This window comes from Gossypium arboreum, chromosome 5 (assembly GCF_025698485.1).
Source record: "Gossypium arboreum isolate Shixiya-1 chromosome 5, ASM2569848v2, whole genome shotgun sequence".
In the NCBI taxonomy this organism is placed as follows: Eukaryota; Viridiplantae; Streptophyta; class Magnoliopsida; order Malvales; family Malvaceae; genus Gossypium; species Gossypium arboreum.
The window spans coordinates 39,145,168-39,165,219 of NC_069074.1; positions in this window are offsets into that span (position 1 = coordinate 39,145,168).

Here is a 20,052-nt window from a genome sequence, read left to right on the forward strand (position 1 = left end):
AAACAACTGTACATCGGGTTCCAAAACTGAGTAAGGGCTCGGAACAAGTGCTCATCTACCTGAATATCGAGCAAGTAAGGTAAATCTTCGTAATTATCGTAGAATAACTGCTTGGTCTCATTGCCCCACTGATCCCAAATTTCCTTAAGCTCTTGGAGATTATTCTGTGTGACACTAATACGAGTATAATCTGACAGCTCCGACACATATCCCATAGTTGTACTGTCTCCCTTTTCTAGCTGAGTTTACTCTGACCATCTATGAACATCGGCGTTGCCCTCCACTCTATCAAGAAGTCCGTTCTCCATAATAAAGCTTCCTAACTTAGAAACTGACGGTGAATCGATACCTTTGTAAATGCAAAATGACATGCAAACAAAAGAAAAGAAATAGTCAGTATCACATGATATCAATAAATCTCAACGATAATTTATAAGGGTAATATCTAAAGTATAGCTCTAACTAAGTTGGGCTCTTACAGTTTTTCTATATGAGGTTAGTGCTAAAGTTTGAGGTACCCGAACCAACAGATTCCTCGATTCTCACCCATTATAGACTCATTTGTAATGAGTTCAGTTCAGGGGAATACATTTCCCTATGGCTACACGGAGATGCAAATCTCACGAAATCATAGGTACGGATGTATCCCGAAAGTGATCCACTATCCTGCACGGAGGTGTAAACCTCACGAAGGCGTAGTCTCTCACTCCCACTTAAGGGTGTGACCACAACAGTCATGTAAATGCAATGCGTATTAGAATATATAACATATGCAAGACAGACACATGTAATGCAAAGAGGATTAAATTTTAAAATTTTTCAAATTTCCAACATTAAGACAAAAGGTAATCAATTATACGGCTTGACTCTCTTATTATTCCCCAGCGGAGTTGCCAAGCTGTCGAAACCATTTTTTTATCGAGTTTTGGAAAATGGGAATCGACTTTAAGAAAAACGAAAACGGGAGTCGCCACCAATCTTTTTAGGTGTGATTGGATCACCTTATAAAATGTTTTGTTTTAAAACATTAATTTTGGTCTACGAAAGTCGAGAAAACGGATTCAGGAGTCGGTTACATACGAGGAAGGGTTAGCACCCTCGTAACGCCCAAAAATTGGTACCTAATTGATTATCAAGTGTCTTCAATGTCGGAAATTTGAAAGTTTTAAGATGCAATCCTCTTTTAATATTTTTGATTTTGAAAATTAGGGTTCACTTGTATCAAATGAATCAAAATATTACATCCAATAAGTTAGGACACAATATTTTTAAAATATTTGACACTAAGTTAGCCTTTATATCTCGAAACAACAAAACGCCATATCCAGTAAGTTAGGACACAACGCCTTGAAATTTCGAGACAGCTGCTTACACTTTAAAAAAACCTTAAAAACTTAGAAGGGTGCTTAACTATTCGAACTCAATGAGAAAAGTTGCAACCCAATAAGTTAGGGCACTACTTTTCTCGAAATTTCCAAACACCAAGCATTGCCTTTATTTTTTTGAAAACTTTAGAGTCTCGTTTTTTAAGAATGCATGAGGATGACATGTCATACTTAATATTATGAAACGTTAATACTAAGGCAATATGCAAAAGAAATCCAACATTTCTATATAAAAGAAGAATAAATAATAGGATAATTATGTATATAATAAAATAATTAAACTAAAGCAAATAATAGGCAAATAAGAGCATAAATACAACCAAATGATATACAAGAATCATATATTAATTAATAGACATGACAAATCTTTTAACCTAAAACATATATACAAAAATACGTAACTTACATGAAAAATAAACAAAATAATCATACAAAATGGTGATTCAACATATATTTAAATAAATTTATTGAACAAAAATGATGCACGATATACAATTCAACATATAAACATATGCATACAAAAATATCATAAAAAGGATAATAATAGCAATATGTATATATCAACATTAAAATAAAAACATCATTTAATAATGATTTTAAATCGACCTTTGGTATTTAAAAAGAATAAAAGAATTAATACATATTTTTAAAAAAAGAAAAAAAGGGTTAGTAATACAAACATAATGTTATAAAAATAATATATATATTAAATAAGATAATTATATAATATATAATATAAAAGTATATAGGTTTAAAATCACAATATATAGTATATAAGTAATTAATTAATAAAATATAATAGTTAAGGATAATAACATATAAATAATAATATAAAATAATGTAAATATGTGAAATGTATAATACATGAAATAATATATGAAAAGTAATAATATAGAAAGTAAAACAATTTTTACATTTATAAAATGATTTAGAATACACTAAATAATATATACGAAAAATAATGAATGAAACAATATTATTAAAATAATGTAAGAAAAGGATTTAAGATAAATATATGTACAATATAATATATAATAAATAATACAAATTTTGAAACATATTACTTAATAATAACTTCAAAATAACATTTACTAATTTATATAATAATAATAAAACTAATGTATATATATACGGATTAATACATAATAAATAATAGGTAAAATAATTGTATAATTATATAATTAAACATATATATAGGTTTAGAATATGACAAATAATATAATATAAAATTAATAAAAACATATAGGATTAAATTTAAAATTTTATAAAATTACAGGGGCAAAATTAGAAAAATAAAACTGAATCTAGGATTTAAATGAAACGTACGCCAAGGGTGAAGGACTCATCGGGCAAAATGGCCTATTCCCAAGGAACAACGTCGTTCCATATTCACTCCCCAAGTTGCCCCAAAGATTAAATTGGATTGAAAGACAAAGTTCTGGGCCAAATTAAAAATAAATTGGATTTAATTACAAAAGTTAAAGAAACAGAAGGACCAATTGGGATATTTCCTCGAATATCAGAAACGCGCGGATCTTCCCCGGGTTCGGGTCAACACGCGGATCTTGAGGCCTAGAAATGACGTCGTTTTGTGTTTATTGAATTAAACCAAAACGGCACTGTTTCATTAGGCATATATAAACCAAGTTTAAGGATTTGAAATCATTTTTACATTCTGTTTTTTTTTTTTTAAAAAGAAAAATACTCTGAAAAGAGGATGTGGGCAGACCCTCGGAGTGCCATTGTGCCTCCGTCATCGGGTTCCCACGCGCCCACGCGCCACCTTTGACGTCGTCGCGTACGGCGATTGCAATCCTTTTTCAACGAAACAAAAAGGTATTCTTTTTCCTATTTGTCTTAACTTTCATATTCATATATTCATAACAAAAAGAAATTAAAAAAAATGAATCATCTTTGTTCTTTTATAATACTGCTGTCTTTATTATGTATATGTACTCTCCAAAAAAAAAAAGTAACATTTACAGATTATAAAAGGGTTTTTATAGCCCTTTTGCTGATTATTGTGTGAAAGAAATCTTTGATCTCTTTTCCTGTTTGTTTCCCTTTTTGCTGTGGTTCCTTTCCTTTCTTTGCAGGTGCTCGCGAGAAATTCGGTGATGACGAAGGCCTAACGATGGTCTAACGATGGCGTTGATCGCGGCGTGACTCGTAGCCTGGAATCGTGGCCTTGATGGAGGGTAGCTAGAACAATGGAAACCGAAGGGTCGTGACGCTTGGCTTGTCTTCTGGAACTTTCGGTTTACGGCGCCTAGGGTTCCCTCATCTGTTAACACATTGGGCCATTTGGGTCGTATCTGCTTGTGGGTTGGGTGTAAACGGGTTAATGAGTAGTTTTAGTATTCTGGTTTAAACCCGTTGGGTGTAACCGGGTTTAGGGTCTTGGGTCAATAAAATATATTTGGGCCTGTAAATGGACTGTATAAATGGACTTTTATTTGTCAATTTATCATTTTTGGTTTTAAAGCCCGGACAAATTTGGGCTATTACAACATATATACATATATACATATATACAATAATGCATAAAACATAGAACAATATATAAAAGGTGAAATTACAATTAATCAGACTACAACGAATAAATAAACAAAGTGATGCAAATGATACAATCAATATTTATAAACGCGAATAATAGAGAAAACTATAAAAATGAATCTAAACACAAAACCTAATTGAAATCAAATTAAAATAAGGAGGATAATTCACAAATGAAATAAACTGCTGGGGTTAAAATAGGGACCTAGGTGAATGCGCGAATAACCAAGGAGGACCAAAGGGGAAATAAACCCGTCCATCCAAAACACACCGTTCGACCAGGGACCCAGATGAAACAATAATGAAATTCCAGGGGCGAAATTAAATAAAAAATAAAAAAGAATGGGATTACATCGAAAACAGCCTCAAAAGTGGAGGGACTGAGGGCGAAAATAGACCCTCAGTCCAAAAACACGAGGATCCTAGGCGGTTTTCAGGTTGGAGTCCGAGTCAGGTGATTAAACGACGCCGTTTTGGGTATTGAATGTTTGCCCCAAAACGATGTCGTACCAAAGGGTTATAAAATTTTTTTTTTGTGAAATTATCATTTAGTTAGTGCAGAGGAAAAAAAAAGAAAGAGAGAGGTGAATCTCTCCGGCCTAGGAGATTTTCGGTTGCCGGATTGGTGCCCGTCCATTGCCGGCGTCTGCCGTGCACGGTGGCCGGAGGTGCAAAGTAACCCCGAATCGATTCCTCTCGTTCCTCTTACTCCATATTTGAGTTCCAAGCAAGCAAAAGAAGATCTAGGAGACCGGATCGAGCCATGGGAACCGTTCAGTTCTGACTTCTCCGATCTCCGAGAAGGTAAAGGCACCCTTTTTCTTTTCGAAATATATGTATATGTGTTGTGTGTGCATTTGTTGAATCAACTGGCAAGATAAGAAAATCAGTTAATAGAATGAAGGGACAACCTTTTCTTTTGAAATGTTTTGATTCCTGCTATTATTTGTTTTTTTTTCGTAACAAAAAAAAAAGTTACATTTTCTTTTTGGCTATATATAGCCAATTTTACAACATTCCCTGTTTTCTTCACTATTTTCACATTTAATCCTGTCTTTTCTTTGCAGGAGCAGTTGGCGATGGAGCAGGTAGCTACCAGTGGCGGTGACAGGGGTCTTGGGGCTAGGTTCGACGTCGAAGGGAAATAGGGGCTAGGGTTTTTTGTTTTCTGAAAATGTTAAGAATGGGCTAGGATTTATTTGTTTTGGGCCTGTAACTGGATAGTGGGCTTGTTTTGGTTTAGTTTTGGGTGTAATGGAGTTGTATTGGGTTGGGGTTATAAAACGGGCGGACAAATTGGGCTTGTAACAGTTTCCTTCATTGGATTTTTGACACATTGTTTCCTTCATTGGATTTTTGTTACATTGTCCATTAATGAAAGCTTAAGGCTGGAAAATTAGCTTGTTAATCTAGATTCAACAAAGTAGTAATCTCAAACAAAAGGCTTAATTTTAGAGATTACATTTATGTTTCTTTTTATTGGATTATTTGATTGTTAAGAACTTGGAAACCCTGCTTGCCCCGAAACTTCTTTGTTTTGTTTGTTGCAAGGGAAATGTGAACTTTTCAAACATGAAATTCTCTCACCTTTCAAGGGAACCTCTAAAGAAGACAACCCTTTTGTTAATTGTAGTAGATATTGTGATTTCAGCAGAGCTGGATGTGTTGTTTGCATCGTAGTCAGCTTCTTTGGTGAAGTAAAAATTCATTGTACAGTTACACAACTCGAAAGGAATCGATTGGAGAAATTATGAAGCCCTCCAGTACAAAGGTTCTTCTAGCTTTGCATGAAAAGTAAGGCTGCAACTAGGTTGAGTAATAAGCATGTATGCATGAAACCAAACACATGCTTTTGTATTGTTCAAGTATTTTCTGTCACCTTCTAAAGATGTCCAGTACACAACATGAAATGGCTGGCGGAAGCTCATTAGCTGCTTTGGCTGTGGTAATTTGAACTTCTTGAATACAATGTTTTAATTTGTAATTTTTAATTAAATTCATTTTTCTTCTGCAACTGCAGGTGGGTATGCACAATGGGAATCACATTATATCAGGACAATAAAAGTAAGAACTTGTGTATAACTGATTAGTTTGGCTAACTAAATGTCGTTTATTAGTTTAGAAAGTTGTTATAATTAGTTAAGTAGTTTAAATCTGTTGACATTTTTGTATAAATACTCTTATTCTCTCTTTGATGAATAAGTAGAACCATTCTCTCTTTCACCGTTAATCTCTTATTTCTATTCTCTCCGTTTCTCTCGTTATACGGATTCATTTATGGTATCAGGCCATCGGCATAGCTGTGGATGGTCTGATCATGTTTTTTGCTTGGCTAGACTCTAGTGTTTGCGACCCTTGCTAGTTTACTGCTGCAATTCACATTTTTTATTGATTTGTTGTTGTTTTTCCGAGATGGCGACAGATAATGCTCGGTATCCAGCTCCGGTGCAACAAACCATATTACAAACAATGCTGCTCAGTTCACTAATTCAACTAGTTACAAGCGTGCAAGCACAGTTACAGTAGGTAATGGCTTCCATCTTTCCATTTCAAATGTTGGTAATTCATTTGTGTGTGCCAATGATAGAATTTTATCTCGTAAGAAATTGCTTCATGTGTCTGACATTACAAAGAATCTACTCTTTCTGAATTCCCCAAATATAATCAAGTTATGTTTGAATTTTATCCTGATTGCTGTCTTATGAAGGATTTGACAACCAAAACAGGTTCTTCAAGGATATAAGGAAGGAGGCTTATACAAGTTTCGAATGCCCTCACGTGTTACTCCTTGTGCTGCCTCTTGTGTTGCTTCATTCTTTAGCCACCATTCTTGTGTTGATTTTATTGGAAAAATTAGTTATGAAAAAAGGTTTTAAGCGCAACGAAATTTAAATTTTTTTCGTAAAATTCAAATTTTTATTGTTTTATCTATGGTAATAAATTTTACTAAATTTAATATCTATGTTTTGGTCTAACGAGATTTTTCAATTCTTAACTTTCAACTAATTGATCTTCTCAGCTATCCTCAACACTTTGGTTACTAAAATAATGAACCCTTACTCTGAACCAATCATAGAATGAAAACTTTAATTTGTCAATGGAAAAAATAAATTCTTTCTATAGGTAAGCTGAAATCAAGATAAAAATACTCAAGTTCTCACAAAAAATAGAATTTATTTTGAATAATTGAATTTCAATAAATGCCCAGTGATGCATTTATTTGACTTAACCCATAGTCCTTATATATGAGAAAATTTGCAAGGTTCTACTAGGATTACAAGAGGTAAAATAATAATATTTTAATAAAAAACTTAAAAAGTTCTAACAAAACTACATATGGTGGGCAACACACCCACACTGGAAATATTTAGTGTGCCGCCCACCCTTTAGTAGAGCAGACTTATTAGGCTATTAATGTATTGAGTATAATTGTATGTATAATCTTATTTTAAATTAATTTAAAATAAGCTTATATAATTATCTAATCAAAATCAATTTTCTATTATTAAAATATTATTTTTAAATTAATTAAAAATAATTAATTTAATTAAATTATTTTCTCAATTCAATTCTAATTCTATTGAAATAATGACGATTTTATTTAAACCTGTCCAAGGGCCGGGTATCCTACCCGACCTAGCTCAACTTGGGGTGGGCTTGGACAAGAATTTTTGCACTTCATGCCGGCCTAATTTGAATTCAATTTAAAGAAAAAAACATTATTTTTAAATTAAAAATTAATTATAAAATATATAAAATAGCAATTAAAAATATATTTTTAATATTTTATTAACTTTTGAATAGTAAAGCGAGCTTTTTGGGCCGCCTAGCCTAGCCCAAAAATAGGCTTGGGCAAGAAATATTTTGAAATTGAGCCTCAGTACCCATGGACACATTTAATTTTACTGTATTAGAATTTATGAGTAAATAGATTTGATTGTCCTATTTGGTAAAACTCATGATTAATTAATTTTAATTTTCACTTCAAATTCAATTATTTAATTACAATAATTAAATAATAATTCAAAGAAATTAAATTAATTTCTAAGTCATCTCTTGTTCCATTTGGTAAAATATATTTACCACGTATAGTAATACATGCAAACTATTTCTCTTTCGTCGTTTTTATTCATTTAACGTATTAGTTCTAATTGCAATCCATACAGAGTTGTATTGACCTAGCAGAGGGATCGATTTGACATATATAATTAAGGCTTAAATACTTTTTAATTAAATTTCGACTCTTCATCTATTAATTACAACATTATTTAGTCATATAGTCAATCCATTAAAAGTATCAAGATTGAACTCCCCATTATATACCATTACGAAAACAACATAAATTTATGCTTCGTCCAATGATCTTGTCATGAGTGTGCTAACCCCATAGGACATCTTTTATCTCTTTGGATTGAATTTGTTCACCTAATATGATCTTATTTTTTCGCATGATCATCATTGTATCTTCCACGATGAAAAAGATTATTACTATAAAAAAAGTAGTAACAATCATTCATTCTTGATGAATGACTCATGACCGCATTCCATTTCCATAATTCATGCAATTCTAGTGGGAGGATACCATTTCTCTTTGAACGAGCTATGAGTTTCATTACTGTAAGTGAGGCCATGCAATACATAAGTCATATATCCTTCATACCAGCTTTCGACTTTAACATCAACTGAACTCAAGCTTTCACTATATTAAGGTACATGAGTTATATGTTAGAATTTATAAAATAAATCTACAATATAACTTAATAAACCAGGATCTGTCATGTCAAATCATTAAGAATAAATCAAGAACAAAACTAGATGCGGAAGCGTACCTGAATCCATGGATTCCTTGAAACTTTCTGGAACTTGGGGATTTGATCTTCCAAATTAGCACAAAAGAAACTCAGAGAATATTTGCTCTTTCTTTCCTAATGATGGGATATTAGAAAAGATATATTGTGTGTAATTTGGGGACCATAACCCTAATATTTATAACCTTAGCATATTAGTTCTAATCAAATTCTAATTAGCCCATCATTAATTAGAATTTGATTAGAAGAGTATCTACACATATTTGACCCATACCTTATTTATTTAATAATTAAAAGCCCAATAAAATTCTAACCAAATTAGATCACTTTTAATTTGGGCTAACCTATCATGATAGTAAATAATAACATGTAATTATCCTTATTATATATGTGATGTCCAAATTTTCCAACAATCTCCCACTTGGACCACATATATATACTAATTACTTTATAATTACATGTCATTATATAACCTTATGAGCTCAAAATTTTTACTATCATATCCAAAAGGCATTTCGTATAATCTCGTCCATTAATTATGTTAACATAGAACCAAGGCGACTTTCGTTACAAATATCGTAACTAAATCCATCTATGATCACGTATATTAACACAACCAAATGAAATAGATCAAGTATGGATGTGTAGCATGGAAATTACATGCAATATGATCTAAACATGTCTATTTCCAACTGGTTCTCCTTAAACTTAAGTGAGGTCTATTTCAAAATAATAAACAGAGTGAATAAACTGAATACTTCATTTCTGATCAGAAAATAACCAAATACATAAATGTCTGAAATATAAACTCCCACTAAATCATGATATCCTCAAACAATGTAACACCCATGTAAGAAGTGTGCTAATGAAAGACCTTGGGTGGTAAACCTTTTGTGAGCAGATCCGCTATCATGGAGTTTGTCCCAATGTGCTTTATGGATATTTAACCATTTTGCACTCTTTCTTTTACAACTAGGAACTTTATGTCAATATGCTTTGACTTAGATGAACTCCTGTTGTTATTGGAATACAGCACTGCTAACTTATTGTCACAAAATAATTTGAGTGGTCTTTTTACATTCTCCAAAATGCGCAGCCCTGTGACAAAGTTTCGCAACCGTATTCCATGGTTTGATGCCTCATAGCATGCTACAAACTCTGCTGCCATAGTGGATGAAGCTACAAGTGTCTGTTTGACACTTTTCCAAGATATAGCTCCTTCGGCTAACAGGTAAATATAGCCTGATGTAGATTTCCTACTATCTTGGCATCCAGCGAAATCAGAATCAGAATACCCTATGACCTCCAAAAGGTTTGATCTTTCATAAGTAAGCATGTAATCTTTTGTTCTCTGAAGATATCTCATAACCCTTTTGGCTGCTATCCAATGGTCTATACCAGGGTTGCTTAAATATCTGCCTAACATCCTAACAATGTATGCAATGTCCGGACGCGAACATAATTGAGCATACATTAAACTCCCAACAGCTGATGCATAGGGAATTTTTTGCATTTCATGAATTTCAAGGTTACTTTTAGGGCATTGAGTAAGACTAAATTTGTCTCCTTTAGCGACAGGGGTGTCACCTGGTCTACAATTCTACATGCTAAACCTTTTGAGTACTTTATCGATATAGCTTTTTTGTGATAATCCAAGAATACCTCGAGATCAATCTCGATGTATCTGAATTCCTAAAACAAAAGAGGCGTCCCCAAGATCTTTCATCTCAAAATGCTTGGATAAAAATCTCTTAGTTTCATGCAATAAGCCTATATCATTAGTGGCAAGCAAAATGTCATCAACATATAGAACCAGAAATATGTACTTACTCCCATTGAATTTGTGATACACACAATCATCAACAATATTCATTTCAAAATCGAACGAAATAATTATTTGATGAAACTTGTGGTACTATTGACGGGAAGCTTGTTTGAGTCCATAGATGGATTTTTTCAATTTACAAACCATATTCTTTGAGTCTTTCGACTCAAAATTTTCTGGTTGCACCATATAAATTGTTTCTTCAATGTCGCCATTAAGAAATGCAGTCTTAACATCCATCTGATGTAACCCAACATCAAAATAAGCAACAAGTGCCATGATTATCCTAAAGGAGTCTTTCAATGAAACTGGAGAGAAGGTCTCTGTAAAATCAATGCCTTCTTTCTGAGTATATCCTTTAGCTACAAGACGTGCCTTATACCTTTCCACATTACCATTTGCATCCCTCTTGGTTTTAAATATCCATTTACAACCAATTGGTTTTGCACCTTCAGGTAATGGGACAAGTTCCCAAACTTTATTGTCTTGCATAGATTTATACTCATCTTTCATGGCTTCAATCTACTTTTGAGAATTAGAACTTTTTATGGCTTGATGAAAGTTGATTGGATCATCTTTCATCATTCCATTATCATCATCACGTTCTTGGAGAAATACAATATAATTATCTGGAATAGCATTTCTCCTTTCTCTTGTGGACCTCCTTAATGGCACTTGTTCTTGAGGTTGTTGAGTTTGTTCTTCTAGAACAATTACCTCATTTTGAATGGGAAGTTGTTCAACACTGTCTTGTAGAGGTTCTGGATTCACTTCTTGATCAATGATAGGTATAAAAACCTGAACATCATCAAAAGTGATAGTAGGAATTGAGTTAGAATCCAATTCCTCCTCAAAAGTAATGTCTCTAACCTTATTTCTCCCCCCAAACTCAACATTCTCAAAAAATGTTGTAGTTCCTGTCTCAAAAATATTCTTTATTATGGGATCATAAAATTTATAGCCCTTAGATCGCTCAGAATAGCCAATAAAGTAGCTGCTTATTGTTTTGGAGTCCAATTTCTTTTCATGAGGCCTATAAGGCCTTACCTCAGCTGGACATCCCCAAATGTGAAAGTGCTTTAGACTAGGCTTTTAACCTGTCCAAAGCTCATAAGGTGTTTTTGCAACTGCTTTATTGGGTACTCTATTCAGAATGTAAGCTGCTGTCTTTAATGCTTCTCCCCAGAAGGACTCAGGTAAGGTAGAATGAGCAATTATGCTCCTTACCATATCCTTAAGAGTTCTGTTTCATCTTTCAGCTACACCATTCATACTAGGTGATCCTGGCATGGTGTACAGTGGGACAATACCACATTCCTCTAGGAATTTCGCAAATGGTCCTGGACATTCTTCACCTGAGCCATCATATCTACCATAGTACTCACCACCACGATCAGATCTAACGTTTTTAATCCTTTTGTTGAGTTGATTCTCAACTTCAGCTTTATAAGTTTTGAACATGTCCAAAGACTGAGATTTCTCATGAATGAGATATAGGTACCCATAACGTGAGTAATCGTCTATAAATATTATGAAATATTGTTGACCATTCCATGATGCCGTAGGGAATGACCCACAAATATCTGTATGAATTAATTCTAAGACGTCTGAAGATCTGTTGGCACCCAATCTCTTGGTTTTGGTCTGTTTTCCCTTGATGCAATCGACACAAACATCAAAGTTTGTGAAGTCAAGGGACTTTAAAATACCATCAGACACAAGGTGTTCAATTCTAACTTTTGAGATATGACCTAAGCGCCTATGCCATAATGATGCTGAATTTTCCTTATTTAATTTGCGTTTAATACCCCGTGATTCCACATGCAAGGTTTCATTATAGGATACAACTGTTTCTAGAAAATAAAGGTTGTCATAAGTATTTAAATAATCAGTTCCAATAACATTTGAATTTAAAGACAAATTAAATTGATTGTTTCCGAATGAACAATAATATCCAAATTTTTCCAACGAAGAAACAGAAACTAAATTCCGTCTAAATGAAGGTACAAAAAAATTGTCTTTTAAATCCAAATAAAAACCAGTTCCTAATAACAACCTAAAATGCCCAATTGCTTCCACTTCTACCGATTTTCCATCGCCCACAAAGGTGTGTCTTTCACCATCACTTGGCTTTCGATAACTCAGGTAACCCTGCATAGAAACACTTATGTGAGTAGTGGCACCAGAATCTATCCACCAAGTGTTTCTAGGTACTAAAGCTAAATTAATCTCAGAACAGATCAAATTAAAAATTATACCTTTCTTTACACGCCAAGCATGATATTTGGTACAATCTTTCTCTACGTGTCCAGACTTATTACAAAAGAAACAACTCTCTGTAGCTTGTTGTTGTTTCTTTTGAGCTAGACCCTTAGCAGCTTCATTCTGATATTTTCTTTTCTTGCCCTTGTCCTGTAACACCCCAAACCCGAGACTATCGCCGGTGTCGGACCCGAGGGTTAACAAACCAAGTTCACATGTTTTTGCCCACCAATTTGACATTTCCAGTCAGGCTGGAAAACTGCGTCACTGTCGCCTTAAAAATCATATCTCGAGTTTCAAAACTCGGAAACTGGTTTCGTAAATTTTCCTGAATTTAGACTCATATATACATCCATGGATTTATTTCTAGGATTTTGGTCGGGCCAATTGGTACAGTTTATTAGTTAAAGTTACCCAAGTTACAGGGATCGACTGCTCTGACCTTCGCGCGGTATAACTTGAATATCTCTCTGCACAGGGCTTTAATGCTGGTGTCGTTTGTTTCTAATGAAACTAGACTCAAAATGGAATCTGTACATATAAGGTATATCTCCTAATTCTTTTGGATAATTTATAGTGAATTTTAAAGTTGCGACAGGGAACCCAGAAACCATTCTGGCCCTGTCTCACAATAGCTTTAATATCTCTTAACCTGTAACTCCTATGACCGTTTCGTTTCTTCCATATGAAAATAGACTCATCAAGGTTCATTTACATAGCTTATTCACTATTTGATTCCATTCCTATGAATTATGGTGATTTTTCACATTCACGCCACTGCAGCTGGCAGCATCTGTTTTAAGGTAGGACTTACCTATTTGGTAGTCTCCATGATTCAACTAATCTTGCCATACATAGGTTCATATATGATCATTTTAACCATGCCAATGGCTGATCATATGACCAACATTCCCATTTCCAAACCATAGCCACATCATGACCCCAAATATATATACATACAACCCACAATAAGTCTAAGTTCATGCTCCCTTTTCGAGCCATTTTCGCATGGCCATACATACTTACATTACAACGTATTTAACAAACAAGAGGTAGTCCTATACATGCCATCTCAAGTTCAACCAAAATTTATACCAAAATGGAGGCTTGATAGTGTGGATGACTTCGACTTCAACGATCCCAAATCCGATTGCCTCGAGCGAAATCTAGAAAACTAAGAGCCAAAGCAACGGGTAAGCATTTTTATGCTTAGTAAGTCTCAAGGAATATAATGAACTATAATTTATAGCAATACATTCACATAGCCAAATGCATCATTTCATTAATACACATTCTTACTTCATACTTCATCATTATATAAGTTCGCAAAGCATCAATCAATTCAATAACTGAAATTGTTAGTCGATTGAGCGAATGTTGCTCAAACACGCCGACTTTCCAATGCACATATAACGTACCTTATCCTTTGGGCTGTCCGAGTGTACTAATTAAATTCATTTCAGCAACCAACACTCACCTCCAGCCCAAGATTCTTCGAATATAACCGGATATAATCAAGTGCACAAATGCCTTCGGTCTTAGCCCGGATAGAATAACTCATACGAATGCCTTCGGTCTTAGCCGGATGTAGCCACTAGCACAATTGCCTTCGGTCTTAACCGGATATAATTTCCAGCATAATTGTCTTCGGCTTAGCCCGATATCATTCAATTTCTCATGCACACATACATCAATAATCATTGGACATACATATTTCATTTTCAGTTACTAAGGCTCAAACACAATTAATATCATTAGCATATTCGCCTTCGGACTTAGCCCGGTGGAATTCAAATACTCATACACACCTAATCAATAATCATACACATCCATATTTCATCTCACATAATTCAAGTAAGGTCACTTCTTGAGGACTTACCTCGGATGTTGTCGAACGGCTTTTTCGGCTATTCGATCACCTTTTCCTTCCCCTTGTCCAATTGTGGCCCTCTTGGCTCTTGAGCTAATTCAAACAAATTCAATTTATTAAAACCTCATTGTGCTTGCTTATGGCCGAATATGACAAGGATTTTAGATGGTCATATGGCCACTCTTTAGCTTGAATACACAATGGTCATGCACATTTTATACTACATCAAGCAATTCAATACAATTTGTTTGAACATCAAGGAAATGCTAAGGCCTTCAATGGGCTACCCAAGGCGAATATTCATGTACATGTTGAGGTCAAAATTTGCACTTAATACCTCACAAAACAGCATGCAATCTACTAATTAATGCTTGCACATTGTGGCCCAAAACTTATAATATAGCATCAAGCACTTATATGTGTGCTAGGTAAATTGTGCTTGCAATTTCACAAGCATTCTTCCACATTTTCTTCTTTAAATCAATATATTCATCACTTAGTTCATAACCAAACAAAATGTGCAATCATATATATGCATATATGAGCATGGCGAATTTTCAAAGTGTCCATAGCCATCCAAAACACAAACTTTTAACTAACATGCAAGAAGCATGAATCATGCTCAAGAATGCATCATGGCCAAGTATGACAATCATGCTCCTTTTCAACTTTAATCATGATAAAACAAAGAGAAAACTCAAAATCTTACTCATGAGTAGAAAATCCATCATTGCATGCATCATCATCAAGCTTCACACTTAGCATGCAATGGCTTTATCACTATAACAACTTTGGCCAAATACCATTTCCATGGCATACCAAAGATTTGAGCCATGGCTAACATGCACATCAAGTTAGCAACCAAAACATGCATGAAACTCCCAACACAACCCCATACATACCTTAATCTTGATGCAAATTTAGCCAAATCACCTTCTAGATCTCTTCTAAACAAAGAAAATGAAGCAAAAATCTCTTCTTCCTCTTAGGAATTTCGGCCAAAGGAAGGAGGGGAAAAGATGAACAATTTTTTTTTTGTTTTTTTTCTTTCTTAGTCTTTGCTCAAAGAAAGGATGAATGACAACTTTTTTTTTCCTTTCTTTCTCTCTAGCTACGGCACCATGGGGGGGCATCCATGCTCATTTTTTTCTTTTTTTTCTTTTTTTTTTTTTTCCATTTCTTAATTCTTTCTACATAATGCACTAACTAAACATGTTGGAAACATGTTCCCTTGCCCATAATCTAGACATGGCCGGCCACTCATTCAAAATAAATGGAGTATTTGACATGCAACTCCATTTATTTTGCTTCATTCCTTTATTAACCTCTTGAAATTAGCTACGTATTTTTAAATCCTTTCACATGAGTCCTTTTTCTTTCAATTCACAATCAAATTAACTAAATCAAAGAATTCAAAATTCACACATGAGCACACACATATTATAGGCATCAAAATAAATTTTAAATTATTTTTATGCCTCGGTTTTGTGGTACCGAAACCACATTCCGACTAGGGTCAATTTTGGGCTGTCACAACTCTCCCCCACTTAAGAAATTTTCGTCCCCGAAAAGCTTACCGGTAAATAGGTTCGGATATCGCTCTCTCATTGAGTTCTCGGTCTCCCAAGTAGCTTCTTCTATCCCGTGCTTGAGCCATAACACTTTCACTAGCGGAACCCGCTTGTTTCGCAACTCTTTCACTTCTCGTGATAGGATACGAATTGGTTCTTCCTCATAACTCATATTAGCTTGAATTTCAATTTCGATGGACTAATCACGTGCGATGGATCGGATCTATAACGTCAAGCATCGAAACGTGGAAGACATCGTGAACCTTTTGAGTTCGGGGCAAAATCAAACGATATGCCATCGGACCGACTTCGCTCGATATCTCATATGGCCCAATGAACCTCGGGCTCAACTTGCCCTTACTACGAACTCGAGTATCTTTTTCCAAGGCGATACCTTGAGAAACACCTTATCACCCACGATACTCGATATCCTTACGCTTCATATCCGCGTCACGACTTCCTCGACGATCGAAGGCTATCTTCAAACTTTCACGGATTACTTTCACTTTACATTCAAAGATCCCTAATCAAATCCACCGAAAATCTTGCTTTCACCAAGCTCATCCAAAACAATGGTGTACGGCATTTACGCCGTACAAAGCCTCATAAGGTGCCATCTTAATGCTCGATCGAAAGTCATTGTTGTAAGCGAATTCAATCAACGGCAAATACCGCTCCCATGAACCACTAAACTCGAGGACGCAACATCTTAACATATCCTCAAGTATCTCGAATTACCCGCTCCGGATTGACCATCGGTTTGGGGGTGGAAGGCGGTCTTGAAATGCAACTTGGTACCCAAAGCTTCTTGCAACTTTTTCCAAAACCGCGAGGTAAATCTCGGATCTCGTCCGACACGATAGAAATAGGCACCCGTGTAATTTCACAACTGAGAAACGTACAATTCCGCTAATTTGTCCATTGAAAAATCCGTACGTACGGGGACAAAGTGGGCCGACTTAGTCAATCGATCTACCACGACCCAAACCGCATCCTTCTTACTTGCTGACAATGGCAGTCCGGATACAAAGTCCATTGTGACTCGATCCCATTTCCACTCGGGTATCGTGATTGGCTGAAGTAATCCTGAAGGCACCTGATGTTCCGCTTCATACCATGCCACCAAAATCGACGTTTCAAATCATTGTACATCTTTGTACTCCCCGGGTGGATTGCCATTTGGCTACAATGGGCTTCATTGAGTTATCGAAATGAGTTCAATTCCTTGGGACACACAGACGACTTTTGAACTTCAAACAATCGTCATCGTCGATTTGAAACTCCGAGTCCTTGTTCTAACACACGCAGCCGCTTTGCAACCAACTCGTCGTCGACTTTCTCGAGCTTCTCGAATTTGGTGTGTCAATAGTGGTTTGGCTTTCAATTCACCACTAACACACTCGTCGACGGACGGACAAGTGCACATTCATCGTCAGAAAAGTGAATAACGATTTACGACTCAAGGCATCCGCAACCACATTCGCCTTTCCGGGTGATAATCAATGATCGTTCATAATCCTTTAATGTACTCAAGCCAACGTCTTTGTCGCAGATTTAAGTCTCTTTGGGTCATCAAATATTTGAGACTTTTGTGATCCGAGTATACATGGCACCTTTCACCAAATAAGTAATGTCGCCAAATCTTTAAGGCGAATACGATGGCGCCAATTCGAGATCATGAGTCGGATAATTTTTCTCATGTGGCTTTAATTGCCTCGACGATAGGCCACAACTCGACCTTCTTGCATTAATACGCAACCTAACCCAAGTAGAGAGGCGTCGCTATAGATAACAAACTCCTTGCGGACTCGGGTTGCACTAGAATTGGGGCTTCACCAAATAAGTTTTCGGTTGATCGAAGCTTTTTGGCATTTCTCCGTCCATTCGAACTTAACATCCTTTTGGAGTAGCTTCGTCATCGGCGTGGCTATCGTTGAGAACCCTTTACAAATCGTTTAATAATAACCTAAGCAAGCCCCAAAAAGCTCTCGAACCTCAAGAATATTTCTGAGGTTTCCAATTAAGTATGGCTGAAATTTTATTCGGTCGACTCGAATACCCGGCAGATACCACATGACCCAAGAAGCTAACCTCTCTTAACCGTAACTCACACTTGCTGAACTTAGCATATAATTGCTTGTCCCATAAAATTTGCAAAGACTAACCGCAGTGTTCAAGATGTTCGGTCTCATTTCTTGAATAGACCAAGATGTCATCAATGAACACGACTACGAATCGATCCAAATATGGTCTAAAGATCCGATTCATTAAGTCCATAAATACCGCAGGGCATTAGTGAGCCCAAACGGCATCACTAGGAACTCATAGTGACCATATCTCGCTCAAGGCGCCTTGGGCACGTCTCAATCTCGGATTCGCAATTGATAGTAGCCCGATCTCAAATCTATTTTCGAGAACACCGAGGCTCCCTTCAGCTTGATCGAACAAGTCATCAATACGTGGCAACGGATATTTGTTCTTTATCGTCGCTTTGTTAAGTCGACGATAGTCGATGCATAGTCGCATGGTTCCATCCTTCTTCTTCACGAACAACACCGCGCACCCTAAGGCGAAAAACTCAAGCGAGCAAAACCTCTATCCACCAATTCTTGCAACCGAAGTTTTCAACTCCTTCAATTCCGTTGGTGCCATACGATACGGAGCTATCGAAATTGGGGTGGTACCAGTACCAATTCGATGCCAAATTCTATTTCTCGAGCAGTGGTAAACCCGCAATTCTTCAGAAAACATCCGGTATTCACAAACCACGGCACAGATTCGGGTTTCTTCTCGATTCCTTGTCATCGAGTACGTGACGCAAGGTACGCCGCACCCTTTTCTTACATATTTCGGGCCAACATCGGCGATATTACAAATGGCAACCCTTTAAGTCCGTGGACTCAAACCGAATTATTTCATTATTCGCGCACCTCAAATCGATAGTCTTGCTCTTGCAATTTACAACCGCATCGTGCATGGTCAACCAATCCAAACCAAGAATAACATCGAACTCATCGAATGGCAAAAGCATTAAGTCCGCCGAAAACAAGAACCTCGAACACTAGGGGACTTTTCTTGCACACTTTGTTAACAAGCACGTAATGACCCAAGGGTTTGACACCGAATTACAAACTCAAGAGACTCAATGGGCAAAGTCTTATCGGATGCTAAGGTTTCACATATATAAGAATGAGTAGAACCAGGGTCAATCAAAGCAATTACATTTGTATTGAAAAGAGTGAAAGTACCGGTAATAACATCCGGAGAGGCAAGATCCTCGGCGTGCGCGTATGGCATAAGTCCTAGCAGAGCACGAGCCTCAGATCGATGGTAGCATCTCTAGATCCTCTCGACCGCCAATCGACATTGCCCATATTTCTAGGTGGCCTACCTCGAAAGATGGTAGCACCCGGGTTTGCACTCGACTTGCATTCTGCTCATGCATCCTGCAATCCTTCATAAAATGGTCGGCCGATCCACACTTATAGCAGAGCGATCACGAAACCAACAGCTCCCCAATGCCATTTGCCACAATGTGGACACTCCGTCCTCTCTCTACGATCATTTCCGCCACCGGCAATCGAGGTGACTCGTGTGGTCACAGGGGTCGATCGCGTCCTCGTCTAGAAAATCCCAAACGCCTCTAGACCGGCTCGCATCATCTCGAAATCTCTTCGATGCTTGTTGAAGAGACTTTCCGAGGACCTCTTTCGAATTCTCCAATCCCCACATCAGCTTTTTGTTTCTCCTTTCTAAGCTCTTCGCTTTACAAGCT